The sequence below is a fragment of the Rhynchophorus ferrugineus genome, unplaced genomic scaffold, assembly GCF_030347505.1.
Source record: "Rhynchophorus ferrugineus isolate W39M unplaced genomic scaffold, kcgeb_rfMv2 rfM8, whole genome shotgun sequence".
Lineage (NCBI taxonomy): Eukaryota > Metazoa > Arthropoda > Insecta > Coleoptera > Curculionidae > Rhynchophorus > Rhynchophorus ferrugineus.
The window spans coordinates 32,012,993-32,025,538 of record NW_027472587.1 but is presented as its reverse complement, the minus strand read 5'-3'; positions in this window follow the sequence as shown (position 1 = coordinate 32,025,538).

Here is a 12,546-nt window from a genome sequence, read left to right as displayed (position 1 = left end):
GGTGAAATGAGCACCGAAGTCATTGAACGCAGTGGGCGCCCAAAAGAGGTTGTTACCGACGAAAACATTAAAAAAACCATAAAATTATTTTGAATGACCGTAAATTGAATTTGAATGAAATAGCAGACACTCTAAAGATATCAACTGATCTTGTACATCATATCATTCACGAATATTTGGGTATGAAAAAGCTCTGTGCAAAGTGGGTGCCGCGCGAACTCACTTTTGACCAAAAACAACGACGAGTTGATGATTCGGAACAGTGTTTGAAGATAATCAAGTGTAATAAACCCGAATTTTTGCATCGATATGTGACAATGGATGAAACATGGCTCCATCATTTTACTCCGAAGTCCAATCGACAGACATCCGAGTGGACTGCACATGATGAACCCACTAAAGCGTGGGAAAACGCAACAGTCGGCTGGCAAGGTTATGGCGTCTGTATTTTGGGATGCGCATGGAATAATTTTCATTGACTACCTTGCAAAAGGAAGGACCATCAACAGCGACTATTACGTATCGTTATTGGACCGTTTGAAGAACGAAATCGCCGGAAAACAGCCGCATTTGAAGAAATAGAAAGTGCTACTTCACTAATGCACCGTCTCACAAGTCAGTGAAATCGATGACAATAATCCATGAATTGGGCTTTGAATAGCTTCCTCATCCACAGTATTCTCTAGATTTGACCCCCCCCCCTCCCCAGCGACTATTTCCTGTTGTCAGATCTCAAAAGAATGCGAATGAAGAGTTGATCGCCAAAACTGAGGCATATTTTTAAGTAAAGGACAAATAGTACTATAAAGATGGTATCGAAAAGTTGGAGGGTCGCTATAATCAGTGTATCACCCTTGAAGGGAATTATGTCGAATAAAAAAAAACTAATTTTGCCAAAAAAATGTGTTTTACTATGGTAGGCCGGGGACTTTTGAATTGACCTGTTATAGTTTTCATGTCATTCTTATAATTGATACATGTGTAATTATCATAATTGTAAAGATCTGAAATAAACAGAAAACAGTATAAATACTTTCTTTTATTATTATATGTTAAGAGGTTATCTATAACCGCTTAATAAAGATTAAATACGTATTTCTGTATACATTATGTCTTAATTATCAACTGCAGGCAATACTTACATGAATGTTTTACTATTGCGAAATTCTGCCTACCAAAAGTCACTGCTCGATGCAGAGATGAATAAAATGCTAACAACCTCAACGAGTCGATTGATGAAAACTGACTTTATAACTAAGAAATATGAGGTAAGTTATGCAAATAAAATCAAAACACGCGAACAAATTCGAAAAATATACAAATGTCGAAGTGATGTTAACGAGGCACTTCTGACTTGGTGTTTCAGTTAATATGCCGGATTGTTATGATTTGCTTTTTATTTTTGCTAAAATCTAGGTAGTCGCGCTTGCAATTTAAAACAAATAATTGTTTCGAATCCCTCTATCCTAAATTGTTATTATCTTCCATATTTCCATATACATAAAAATTAATTGCTATTCATTAGTCTCGCTAAAGCTCGAGAAAGGCTAAATCTATTTGACCACTTTATCTTTTAAAATATAGTATATAGTTCAGGCAAGGTTTATATGGTAAGAAAATAGGGAATAACTGCTAGAAAAATAGTAAAAATTACATTTTGTTTTCCCATTCAAAGTGTCACTGTCATCAATCAATCAATGTTGTTGTGCCTTTGGAAATTTATTTTGTGACTAATAATCAGGGGTGTGCAACTCCAATGGTAATTAGTGGGGCAAAGTTTGGCTTAGTTCAATAATTGGCGACGCTGACAACGTGAATTTGATTGGTTAATTTAAAATAGTTATGTAGAAACCTGTAAGGAAAATACTTTGCTGTGATTGGTCTGCCATTTGGCCTGATTACTTTGTCACGTCAGATTTATTGGCCAATAGTATTTAAATGAAAATCAAATTTAATTTTTAAAATTAATTTATTAAAATAAGATCCAATACAAATATACATAACTATAAATAATATAAATATATATAAACAAAAAGCAAAAAAAAAACAATTATGAACTCTATTCTAGGCAAAATTAAAATATCTATAATTCTTCTATAACGCCTTCCCATATTTCTTTAGTGCCATCAATTTTATGGGATCTATTAGAGTTCTAACTTATCTTGATATATTAGAAGGTAAACTTTAAATTCTTCCCTGTTGATATTGCATTAACTTCATTAAACCAAAAATACAATCACACCTCATAATAATTTTTAAAATTTGGTCTTGAAAATCATTTTGGATTGGACAGTTGAAACATTAAAAATGTATGTGTTTCTTAAAGATATTTAAATAGCCTGAAATATGACTAAAATACAATATTAGACTCTCGTTTTTCTCAGAGCAAAGTTCTCTGGAACTGAAAATATAGACTCAACTGGTGATTTTTAACAACCTCAAGTGGTTCTAGATCTCCTTTTAAAAAAGTATATCACATATCTAACATGTTCATCTTCTTCACAATTTTCTCCGGGAGAATGATGTGAGAAAATTGAAGTGATGATGTGCCCTTTTAAGGATTTCTCGAACATACTAGGTGAAGGATGCTGTTTCTACCTCCATGACCTCTTATAGATCCAACAAAATTCTTTAAGCAACCATGGTTAAGATTTGTTAAACAAATGTAGTCATTTGTAAATTTAGACAAAATAGATTTCTTTAATAAATCCCCTAAAAGTAGCAGTTAAATTTTTAATTGATGGCACCGTAACAAATATTTTCTTAACAAGACAATCAAATTTAAATATATAGTAGCTCTACTATAAAATTACTGAACTCTGATTGTTCTAATAAGTTAAAGTATTACAAATATTTTAGGGATATTTTACAATTAAAAGTAGTATTTATTAAAACTAATTATCCAGTTATATTAATTATTACCTTCTTGTAAGACTTCTTTATGTAGACACATCACACTGACAGCCTACGAACAACTTATTTGTATGTATTGTACATTTTTTTTGTGTTTAAAATATAAGTATGATTATTCTTTAATTTTTAGTGAGTTCCTTATTTATTTTTCAAGTCGGTTCAATTTTTTTGTTAAAAATATTTTATTTTTCCCTTTTTAGTGTCACATATTTACTTAATAAATTACGCAGTTATTTTATTAAGTTATATTACAACTGGCAAAAGAGCCCAATTAAAAGTGCAGCCGTATTAGGAAAAGTAACATTAAATAAGCTATGATTAAAAACAAGGAACGCTGCACGACCTGGGGTTCATTATAGGGTTTGCGCTTAAAAAGCAAACAGCATGGTTTTTATATTAAATTATATCCTATTTTTCGTCATATCAGCTCAGCAATAACATTATAAACAAATATCTGATTATTTTAGATAAAAATATGTGAAAACTTGAGCGTTTCCCTCGATTCACCCCCTACCCCCAACAGATCTGTTTTTTTAAAAATAGGTCTATAATTGACGGAGAAATCAGCGTACATTAAAAATATATATATACAGCCGAATATAGAACCTCCTCCTTTTTCGAAGTCGGTTAAAAATAGTTTTTGTTTAATTCCGACACCTAATACATAACTTTTTGCATCTGATTATTTGTCTTATCATTACCCAGAAAGTAAAAACCACAATAAACGTAAAACAATAAAAATAATCCGGCCTCAAACAAATGCGGATGATATCGGAATGCACTTATCATCGTAGTTGGCTGTGTTTGCCCAACGGAACAACATACTTGTTGTAAATGGTTGTCTATACGTACCGAATCACTTTAGATGCGACATTGTTTTTGTTTACCGAAGCGACGTGGAAATAGAACTTGATTGATTATGCGACATATTGGATTATTAATTGTATACGCGTCGAATGGAATGTTCCTAATGGAAAGCGGCGGCTATGCTGGGTGTGCGGCGAAAATATAGACGAAGATCGTCTGGTGTATTAAAGCCAGTCAATGATTTAAATAACCCCTTAAGTGCTTTGACTCAATTAACCTTAATCGATAATTATTGATAAGTAAATATTTATGGACAATCAAATTTAAACACTGTTAATCAGTAATTAAGAACGGAAAGTGTCAGGCGGTAAGAGATAATTGCTAATTATATTATGAGGATTGCGGACGAACACTTTCTTATATTTGTAATTATTTTCATAATATTTATGAATATAACAGGTCAATTAAAAAGTCCCCGGCTTACCATATAAAACATATTATTTTGGCAAAATTAGTTTTTTTGTTCAATATAATTCCCTTCAAGGGTGATGCACTGACTATAGCGACCTTTTCGATACCATTTTTGTAGTAAGATTTGTCCTTTGCTTCAAAATGGGCCTCAGTTTCGGCGATCACCTCTTCATCCGACGAAAAATGTATTCCAAGGGACCATTCTTTTGAGATCTGAGAACAGGAAATAGTCGCTAGGGGCCAGATCTGGAGAACACAGTGGACGAGGAAGCAATTCGAAGCCCAATTCATGGATTTTTGGCATCGTTTTCACTGACTTGTGACACGATGCATTGTCTAGGTGAAATAGCACTTTCTTTTCCTTCAAATACGGTCGTTTTTTGGCGATTTCGTCCTTCAAACGGTCCAATGAAAATTATTTATTGCCATTTCTTGCGTTTTCCCACGCTTTGCAGTTTCATCGCGTGCAGTCCACTCGGATGACTGTCGATTGGACTTCGAAGTGAAATGATGGAGCCATGTTTCATCCATTGTCACATATCGACGCAAAAATGAACTCGCGCGGCACCTACTTTGCACAGAGCTCTCTCATACACAAATATTCGTGAATGATATGTTGTACACGTTCAGTTGAAATCTTTTGAGTGTCTACTATTTCATTTAGTTTTAATTTACGGTCATTCAAAATCATTTTGTGGATTTTTTAAATGTTTTCGTCGGTAACATCTTTTGGGCATCCACTGCGTTCACCGTCTTCAGTGCTCATTTCACCATGTCTAAACTTAGCATACCAATCCTTGATAGTTGATATTCCTGGGGCAGTATCGGGAAACTCGGCATTCAACTGTATTTTTTCCTTTCGCAAAGCAATATATTATCAACACGTGAAATTCCTTTTTATCCATTTTTTTGACAATAACTGAAGTTGCTTCACTCAAAATGCTATAATTCACAAACTAATAATCCGACAGCTGTCAAATTTATTCACACATCTTTTGAGGGGCTAACTGAAAAACATATGGATTTAATTCTAGTAGCGCCATCTATTTGTCAGGCCGGAGACTTCCTCTTATATGTTATAAAAATGAATTGTTGTTCGTTAGTCTCACTAAAAGGCTGATCAATATACGCGGATCTAATAACAGCCATAAGAAACCTCCAACTTCATCTAAACAAAGTCGAATTATGGTTGAACACATGGCGGATCAAAGCAAATGAGACAAAAACTTCCCATGCGACAGTCACCCTTTGTAGAAGGATTTATCCTCCAGTAAAAATGCATTATTATGAACTTCCGAAAGAATGCATTTTGATCTATGCTTAACATGAAAAAACATATACTGACAAAATGCAAACAGCTTGAGACTAAACTAAACCAAATGTATTGGTTGGTAGTTCATAAATCTAAATTATCCTTAACAAACTAAGTTTCACTGTATAAGTCAATACATAAGCCCATTTGGACCTATGGTATTGAACTGTGGAGTACTACTAGAAAATCTAACATAAATATCCTCTAAAGCTTCCGAAATAAAGAGTTGCGAATCATCGTCGATGACCCATATTACGTCTCCAACAAACTAATTCAGCGCGATATCCCCTTAGAACCCATAATGACCGTGATTCGAAGTATTAGTGCAAAGTACTCTAAAAAGCTGTTAGTGCATCCCAATGCACTCGCCAAGCAGTTGAATGTGCGCGATGACAATGAAGTGCGTAGGCTCAAACGCATACTACCATAAGAACTGATTAATAGACACATGGAGTGAGATACAATAATCTCTAAAATAAGTTAGAATTATCTTTAGAATAAGTTAGGATAGACTTTAGAGTACGTTAGAATAGTCCCTATAATAAGAATTAGATTATAAATTTGTGTTATTATATGTCAATACATGTCATTATAGTTATATTGTATAGCGGAAATCATAAAACAATACTTATTGCCCACGAGCAGATTGTTGAAGTTCTAAGAGATGAATAAACGTAAAGAAAATGTCACTGTCATCAATGTTTTCACTGTCAGAAAAGATCATTTTTGTTTGTTATGAAATATTTAGGAATATATTACCTATTATCATACCGCTATTAGTTAACATAATGCACCGACACTTGCAGATTTAATAGATTAACACAATTTATATTATATAAAAATATAGGTATTTTTATAACTAAATCGATTCGATAATGTGAAAATAATTACATATATCTTAAATATGATATTTTATCAGTCACCAAACTACTGGGAAAGCATGCATTTTTATATATACCTATCAAAAAAATGCATCCATGATTCTTACTGACTCTTATACTTCATCTATTGTCATGGCATCTTACGGTAACAGAAGTTTTCTAGTTTGAATTGCAAGATTGATATATATATATATATATATATATATATATATATATATATATATATATATATATATATATATATATATATAGTTATCTAAGCCTGTTAAAGTTTTGTGCGCCAAAAACCTGGCGATTTTACTAATAATCATTGATAAAATATAATGATGCTTAATGACCCTTTCATGTTTATACTCATAATGTAATATGTTGCGTTTTGTTACATATTCAAGGTTATTGAAACATAATGGATAGTCATAAATGACCCTATAGCCCTTTGTTCAGGTTTTTACTTTAGACCTCAATAAGTATAAGAAAGAAAAAGGTTTTTTTGCCCTATATCCCAAACAAATATACACGTAGTTTCTTTATAGATAAATGTAGTTTTCTTTTATTCCAAGCTTCAATATACCATTTTCCAAGAATCAAAAGCTCAACATTGCATGATTTTCGCCTGTGACCTTCATACATAAATATATATGTAGATATGAATTGAAACAAATGTACAACAATATATATACATATTATAATATATATATATAACCCCTAAAACCCATTCTGATCAAATATAACATATACATAAAAATATAACACACCTCTGAACTTCGAACGGAACAGTCCTTAATTTCATATATCTTGTAATTACAACAAATAATTCACACTGTAGGACAATCTTCACTAACGTTTGCATAGCAATTAGATTTTTCTCACTTCAAACAATACTACAATAAATAAATAATGACAGCAAATCTGATATAAACAAAATAAATGAAGTAATATAACCCGAACATATGCTGTTTTTTTCCGTCAAAATAACTGATAAAATATATATAGCCAGACACACATGCATACATTGAACACCAACAATTTGTTATCCATTGCCTGATTGATTGACTGAGTCTAGTTTTCCCAATATCTTTTTACACGATTTTATATAATATAAAAATTAGTTAAAAATGGCTATTCGCGATTATAAACCTGATACTTTTATTTCACACTTTTTCCTATTTACATGAATGTTAGACATAGAAGCGATTTTGCTACGTCGATAATATAACAAAATTTTTGTCAAATATTAAAAATAAGTAAATTTAAAACTCTTCAATAGTACATTCCATAATAATCTTAATAAAGAATAAAGTATTAAAAGTACTAACAAGGTGTACTATATACTTTTGAGTAAAACAGGTGAACAGAATATTAAGAAAGAAAGACTCAAAGTTTGCTTTCAGTATAAGAAAACAAAAAAAAGGACTCTGATAGATTCTATTAAATTCATGGCACTAAACGGTGTAGATTTGTATTATATTATGTCTTAGAATGTAGCTAAAATAATCATCATAATCTCAAGAAACGCAGAAGATGTTACTTCCTACCGTTAAGTTTTTGATAAATAATATGTAAATATAAAATAACTGATAAAATATATATAAACAGACACACATGCATACATTGAACACCAACAATTTGTTATCCATTGCCTAATTGATTAACTGAGTCTAGTTTTCCCAATATCTTTTTACACGATTTTATATAATATAAAAATTAGTTAAAAATGGCAATTCGCGATTATAAACCTGATACTTTTATTTCACACTCTTTCCTATTTACATGAATGTTAGACATAGAAGCGATTTTGCTACGTCGATAATATAACAAAATTTTTGTCAAATATTAAAAACTAGCGACCCGCCCCGGCTTCGCACGGGTGCAATGCTGATACTAAATTAAATACACTACAGAAAAAATATGAACGTTGTATATAAAAACATAGCGGCCCGCTCCGACTTTGCACGGGCATAAAATATATATGCCTATGTCACTCAATGAAAACATGATTAAAATCGATCCAGTATTTTTGGTTCATTCATTACTGCCCTTGGCCTGCACGCATTAAATTTGGAGTAAAACAATTCCTCTTCCCCTATACTTACTATGAAGATTTCCTGCTATCTTTGGAATATCTAAATTCATACAATTTTTATTACATTACACATTTTTAAACGCAAATTTTAAATTTGTAATATCTCCGAAAATATTTGTTTAATTTACATGCTGTAAGGAACCATATTGATCTATATTAATTGCACACTGTATTTAAGGTACTTAATTCGATAAGGATTAATGCCGTATTGCTTAAAATAGCTTCGTAAATAAGCCATTTTCTCACGTAAAAAGTAAACAATAAAAATGGTTAATGTGGGTTATCCCTAAAAGATAAACATATACCATCGCGGACTTTTTTGTAGACCTTTTTATGGTGTACATACTGTAGTACATTAATTTGATCCAACTCGTAGGGTTAGGCAGCGTTTTTGCTAATTGCTAAATAAGCCTAAAAAAAATAGGTTAATTTACGACATCACGTTAGAAACCTCTAATATTAGCAATGTTGCCTTAGTATATTATGCATGTATTATACATATAAACCTTCCTCTTGAATCACTCTATCTATTGAAAAAAACCGCATCAAAATCCGTTGCGTAGTTTTAAAGATTTAAGCGCACATAGGGATATAGAGACAGAAAAGGCGACTTTGTTTTATACTATGTAGTGATAAGTAAATTTAAAACTCTTCAATTGTACATTCCATAATAATCTTAATAAAGAATAAAGTATTAAAAGTACTAACAAGGTGTACTATATACTTTTGAGTAAAACAGGTGAACAGAATATTAAGAAAGAAAGACTCAAAGTTTGCTTTCAGTATAAGAAAACAAAAAAAAGGACTCTGATAGATTCTATTAAATTCATGGCACTAAACGGTGTAGATTTGTATTATATTATGTCTTAGAGTGTAGCTGAAATAATCACCATAATCTCAAGAAACGCAGAAGATGTTACTTCCTACCGTTAAGTTTTTGATAAATAATATATAAATATAAAATAACTGATAAAATATATATAAACAGACACACATGCATACATTGAACACCAACAATTTGTTATCCATTGCCTGATTGATTGACTGAGTCTAGTTTTCCCAATATCTTTTTACACGATTTTATATAATACAAAATGTAGCTAAAATGGCAATTCGCAATTATAAAACTGATACTTTTATTTCACACTCTTTCCTATTTACACGAATGTTAGTAATTACATAAATTATTTACATTATAATAAATTACATTATTATTTTATTACTACAGTTAGTGATTCAACAATCTGTCCAGTGGACTATAAATTTCTTATGATAACATTATATACATAACATCTAGAAAATCACTTCCTTAAGTGATATCCTGTGTAAAATATTTAATTCTAAATCTTACTCCACAGTATATAACATATGTGTCCATTAATCTGATACGATGGCTATCAATATTTTGCTTACACACTTCACATTGAGGTGCAGTAACACTCTTTAAAATTATTTAAAACACAAAAACTTTGACCTACACTCTTTATGAGCCCTAAAGGAATATCGTGCCGTATCACTTCAGTGGAGACATAGTAGGGAACTGCTGCATAATGGCAACATGTAACTTGCTAGCAGTAGCCCATAGTTGGTGGCTGGCAGTAGCCCATTCCATTAACAAGGAATACCTTGTTATCTAATGATAACTTAAAGTTCAAGTTATTTTTGTTTTGCAAGTATGTATTTCTTCCAAGTTAGGCGTCGGTTTATATGCATGCGAAGATATTATAGTCCTCTGCCTGGAGTAGTTGACAATTATTGATATTCACTGATGGGCATGTTCTTCTAAACATAAACAAGTTACATCGGTAGATTTTGTTTAATTTTCATTAATTCGCCGTATGTTCAGCCACAATTGTATTTTATTGAGGTGTGCTTAAAGGTTGTTTGATACTAACACTGAATCATAAGATACTAAGACTGCGTGTCCTCTGGATATACTGCCACAATAGTGATTTTTGTGATCGGTGAATCTATAAATAAGAGATATAATATCGGACCTTGTTGAATTCTTGAATATATTGGATATAATTCAAAATCTTCCACGTCTTATTTTAATGTAAAATATGTTAGGCAGAATTTTAGTAACAAAGTGAGGATGAGGGGGAAGTTTTTTTTTAATTTAATAACCTGCAATTAATTTAATAACCTTTACCCTGCAAGCCTGTACGCCACACTTCATCAAAAGCCTGAGATATGTCCAGGAATGCAGCCAAACAATATATTTTGGTATTTAAGTTTAGATTTATTTTGTAACTCTCAAAAGAAACATTACTTGGAACCTTTGCTGACGACACAATATTTATGGCAAAAGATGTATTTCTGCCTAGGGTAATAGAAAAAATGCAAGTGGCAGTCAATAAAATCTACAAATGGGCGAAAAATTGGAAAATTCAACTTAATAGCTCCAAATCTATCCACGTTAATTTTGCATTGCGGCCAAATAATAAAAACTTCATTATATCACTCAATGGATACCCGATTCCTCAAGCAGAATCAGCAAAATACCTTGGAATCCATCTTGACGGTAGATTAAATTGGAAACATCACGTTAGAAAAAAGCAAAAGCACATTAGAAAATAAAACAACTATACTGGTTAGTCGGAAGATACTCTCAACTTAATCTAAAATTAAATATGTTGATCTATAATACAATTATAAAGCCAATTTGGACCTATGGGTTGCAAGTATGGGGTTGCACTAAAAATTCAAATCAACTAGTCATACAATGCTCTCAAGACAAGGTTTTTCGATTGATTACCAATGCCTATCGCTACGTAACCAACGAAGAACCGCACGATGACCTGGAAATCAAATGGATTTGCGAAGTTATCCGAGATTTCGCCTTGAACTATAACAATAAATATAAATAATATAGATATAATGTAAATTTATCTACAAAATATAAATATAACATAAAAATAAATATATCTATAAAATACAAATATTATATACACACATATATATATATATATATATATATATATATATATATATATATATATATATATATATATATATATATATATATATATATATATAAAACCGTAAGCAAAAAACTTTGATGCATTGCAAATCAAAATTATCTCTTCCGTCTTTTTTTTTATTTGTTTAGTGCCATGAATTTAATAGAATCTATCAGAGTTCTTTTTTTTTTGTTTTCTTATACTGAAAGCAAACTTTGAGTCTTTCTTTCTTAATATTCTGTTCACCTGTTTTACTCAAAAGTATATAGTACACCTTGTTAGTACTTTTAATACTTTATTCTTTATTAAGATTATTATGGAATGTACAATTAAAGGGTTTTAAATTTACTTTTTTTTAATATTTGACAAAAATTTTGTTATATTGTCGACGTAGCAAAATCGCTGAATAAAATAATACATCGCTAAATAAAATAAAACATAGCTCAAAGACCTACTGACAGTAAAATAAAACAATGTTGTTGGAGTCTGGGGCACGAGATATTGTCTTGCCTCTATAGAATCAGTCTCAATTTGTGAGTCTGCTGATTTATTTATAATTGTATGTCACACTTAATTCAAATTAATTAGTTCAAAATTTTTCAAAAGTTTTACTAAATAATCTGAGATGTACACTACGGTACAACGTAAAAATTTGTTTGCTCTTATAGGAACATCTGGACTGAAGTTATAGAGTCAAGTAATTAATGGTAAGAATGGGTAGAAAATGGGATGAATACAAACTTTACCATTAACTTCTGGAGTTTATTCAAATGTCGATGATACTTGCTCCGAACACCCTGGTAGTGGGCCTGGAATGATGGAAATAGGCACTACAATCACTAAATTGTTCATAAGTACTTAAAAGAAAGTTTAAATGTATCACAAAAATGTCTGACATGGTAACGATCATAAATCTGTTTCATGTTTAACCCACCCAGTTTAGAATTTTTAATATTTTCTACTCATTTCATAAAGATCGCCGGGTACTTTTTAACGGAAAACGATGATGTATTTCCTCACCATCTATACGTCCGATCACACAGCACTTCCTAGAACGAGAATGCATTTCAAATACCGACTTGTATATACTAATAAAATAAAATAATAATTATTTTA